The 4,079-nt window shown below is 41.6% G+C and overlaps 1 non-coding gene across 1 annotated transcript; it reads left to right on the top strand.

Annotated features, from left to right (window-relative positions):
• Positions 1–3,365: 3,365 nt before the first annotated feature.
• Positions 3,366–3,472, top strand: LOC141644541 (small nucleolar RNA R71). Its single transcript, XR_012544154.1, has one exon. It is a non-coding gene; the product is annotated as a small nucleolar RNA R71 (small nucleolar RNA).
• Positions 3,473–4,079: the final 607 nt, after the last annotated feature.

Genomic DNA, 4,079 nt, shown 5'->3' with positions numbered 1-4,079 from the left:
AAGTTGATTAATTACCGGAGTAGAAGATGTTGATGGTCCCATAGAAGGTTGTTGTTGTTGTTGCACTTCCAAGTTTGGTGTTGCCACCACCATAGCCAAAGCTTTCTTTGTTTGAAGAGCCTTTTGCCTTTGTGAGAGTGCCTTAGCCTTTGGTGCCTTTGTTGCCTTTGTTGCACCCTTAGTCCTTGCCATTGATGAGCTTAACCAAGAAAAGAGTGAAAAATCTTCAATTTGTAGTATGCCCAAATCGATTTGAAGGTAAAAGGCTTTGCCTTTATGAAAACAAAAATCGACTCAAAGGTTGAAGATTTTGTTCTTGGTTTTGATTTTTGTTGAAGAAGGAGTGATTAAATTGTTGTTGGAAGGATGGTTTGATTTGATTTTGTTGAATGTTGTTGAGGGTTTTTGTTTTTATGATGGAGAGGATGAGGGTTTTGATGTTGTGGGTAGTGTTTATGAATGAATGAATGAATGAATGAATGAATGAAGGTGGAAGGGGTTATAAAGAGGCCGAAAATTTCAAAACTGCAGAGGCAATCCGTGCGGATTAGGCTCAATCCGTGCGGATTCTGCTTCTTCTACCTTTGCAAAAACTAGCCTAAAGACGGGCGGATTTGGTACAATCCGCTCGGATTTGCTGAACACGGGACGGCCGGATTTGCTCAAGGACGGACGGATTTCTGTCCAGAGAAATTTGCTTGTTTTCCTCAGCTGCAAAGACGGGCGTCTTTCTCACAAGACGGACGGATCCTTCAAGACGGGCGGATTCTTAGGAATCCGCTCGGATTCTTTAACAGTCAAGAAAATTTCAAAATTCAGCTCAGTTCAGGACGGGCGTCTTTTCTGCAGGACGCTCGGATTGCATAAGACGGGCGGATTCTTGGGAATCCGCTCGGATTCTTCCCCTATGTACACGGATTCAGTTCCACCCGTGCACAGCGCATTCCCTTTATCATTCTTCCATTCTTTCTTCAAGTCTTGTGTTCTTCATTGTGGGGGCACTACTAAGGCATGGATAGCCTAGGCAATTGCCATCCCCACACTAAGGTAAAGCACTACACATCAATTGAAATTGTTAGTCCCTCCCTCACTTCTCTCTTACATGACAATTATTTTGATCAAAGTAAATACAAATCCAAAAATGACAAAAATGCAATACAAGAATTGAAATGCAAGTTAGGAAGTTAGAAATATTTACAAGTGGTGGTTTAGGAAGGACTCCACCAAACTCTCATTCTTGATGAGATGTCAAGGGGGCATGTTCAAGGTGTTGTTGATGTTGCACAACACCTTGAAGAAGTAATCAAAAGCTTGTTCATTACTATGGTAGAGGTCCTCAATAGACCGTGGCCCTTGTTGTTGATCATGATCGATGGCATGCCCAATGTAGGGATTAAAAATCCCTTCAAATTCGTCGTCCCAAAGACCACAAACTTCATTGAGTTGATCATTGAAAATCTCTTTCTTAGATGGAGACAACTCTCCCAATTTCTTCTCTTGGCCAATGAGGCCATCCTCTTCTTCCTTGGTTGATTTTGATGAGCTTTGCAAGCTCTCCTTGTTACTATTCACTTGCTCTTTGAATGGAGCATCTTCAATTTTCTTCCTCCATTAGAGTTCCGATTTCTTTCTTTCATCTTTTCGGCTATAATGATCAATCATGAAACATGGCTCATGCAAACGAGGAGCTCTCATAGTCTTGTCAAGATTAAAAGTTATGCTTTCATCTCCCACTTCTAGAGTGAGCTCACCATGTTTCACATCAATCACCGCACCGGCGGTGTGTAGGAAAGGTCTTCCTAGGATGATTGGAATGTTGGAATCTTCCTCCATATCAACAATGACAAATTCCACCGGGATGAAAAACTTCCCAATTCGCACGGGGACATCTTCCCATATCCCTAACGGTGTCTTCGTCGATCTATCGGCCATTTGGAGTGTGATGTTGGTGCATTTAAGATCTCCCATTCCCAACCTTTTACTCACCGAGTACGGCATGACACTCACACTAGCCCCTAGATCACATAGGGCTTTGTTGATCGTCGTGTCGCCAATGGTACACGGTAATGAGAAGCTTCCCGGATCCTTTAACTTTGGAGGTGAACTCCCTTGAAGTATTGCACTACTCACCTTAGTGAAGGCGATAGTCTCAAGTTTCCGAATCGACTTCTTCTTTGTGAGGATATCTTTCATGTACTTTGCATAGGCCGAAACGTGATTGATTAATTCCGTGAAAGGAATTGAGACTTCTAAATTCTTCACAATTTCAATGAACTTTCCAAGTTGATCATCAAATTTGGGCTTGGCTTGACGACTTGGAAAAGGAAGTCTAATCACAATGGGCTCCTTCTCTTTGGCCTTGTGTTCATTTTTCCTTGAACTTTCTTCTTTTGATGATTCTCCATCTTTGGAGTTTTGCACAATTTCTTCCTTTTCACTAGCTCCACAACTTCATCCTCAACTTGCTTCTTCGGTGCTTCATACCTTGTACCACTTCTTAAGTGAATGGCACTAACCGTTTCATGTCTAGGGGGATTACTTTGAGGTGGTAATTGCCCCTTTTGTCTTTGTGAGCTTGAAGATGCTAGTTGAGTCAATTGTGTTTCCAACATCTTGGTGTGAGCTAGAATGTTGTTGATGGTGGTCTCTTTTGCTTGGCTATATTTTTGCATTTGGGTGAAAAATCTTGTTGATTCTTTTGCATTTGGAGGACCGCTTTTTGGACATCAAAACCTTGGTCATTTTGGTGATTGTATGGATTTTGATTTTGGTAACCTTGGTTTTGATTGTAAAAGGGTCTTTGATTTTGGTTTCTCATGGGTGGTGGAGTGTATGTTGTTTGAGGGTTTTGAACATTTTGGCTTTTGTATGAGAGATTTGGATGGAACTTGGTGTTTTCATTGTAAAAATTTGAATAAGGGGTACCACTTTTATATGTTTGGAAAGCATTCACTTGTTCGGTTGTTCCCCTACACTCACTTTGGTCATGACCCAAAGTTCCACAATTCTCACATATCCCACTTGGGATTGATGAGGATGCCGTCATGGCATTGACATGATGCTTCGATGATTTTGAGTTTTCCTCAAGTCTAGCCATAGCTTGTTCAAACTTCAAGTTGATTGTATCGATATGGGAGCTTAGTTGGGCACCTAATTGAGTAACGGCGTCCACTTCATAATTTCCTCCTCTAGTAGCCTTGCGAGGCCTACTATATTGTGAATTGTGGATTGCCATCTCTTCAATTTTGCTCCAAGTTTGGTTGTCATCAACCTCGGTGAACATCCCATTCGATCCCATATTGAGAATGTTCCTAGAATCTTCATATAAACCATTCCAAAATTGTTGTACCAAAAACCATTCGCTAAGTCCATGGTGAGGACATGAGCGACAAATACCTTTAAACCGCTCCCAAGCTTCATACAAAGACTCTTCATCCCTTTGCTTAAAACCCGTAATTTGAGCTCTTAGCATGTTGGTCTTTTCCGGTGGGTAGAATTTTTTGTAGAAAGCTAGAGCCAACTTCTTCCAAGAATCTATTCCAAGGGTGGCCTTATCAAGGCCCTTCAACCATTGCTTTGCGGTGCCGATTAAGGAAAAAGGAAATAAGACCCATCTAATTTGGTCTTGAGTCACGCCCGTTTGAGAGATAGCATCACAATAATCACAAAAGGTTTCCATATGAGAATGAGGGTCCTCACTAGGCATTCCCCCGAATTGGCTCCTCTCAACTAGTTGGATGAAGGCGGACTTGGCAATAAAATTTCCGGTGAGATGTTGTGGTGTAGGAGTACCATTTGGTAGATTATCCTCGGTGGGTACGGAGTGTGACGAGAATTTTGGCATTGTAGGTGGATTTTGTGGGGTATTGTGTAATGGGTTTTCTTCTCCTTCTATTGCGAAAGGATTGACAAACTCACTAGTGGGTTGAACAACTTCACTAACACCTCTCAAATTCCTCCTAACAAGTCTCCTATTGTTCGTCAAGGTTCTTTCGATTTCACGGTCAAAAGGTAACAAATCACCTTGTAACCTTCTAGACATGCAAAATATCAAACAACTCAAAAACAATTAGAACAAA

Source organism: Silene latifolia, chromosome 2 (genome assembly GCF_048544455.1).
Source record: "Silene latifolia isolate original U9 population chromosome 2, ASM4854445v1, whole genome shotgun sequence".
Lineage (NCBI taxonomy): Eukaryota > Viridiplantae > Streptophyta > Magnoliopsida > Caryophyllales > Caryophyllaceae > Silene > Silene latifolia.
This window is presented reverse-complemented; position numbering and strand designations above follow the sequence as displayed.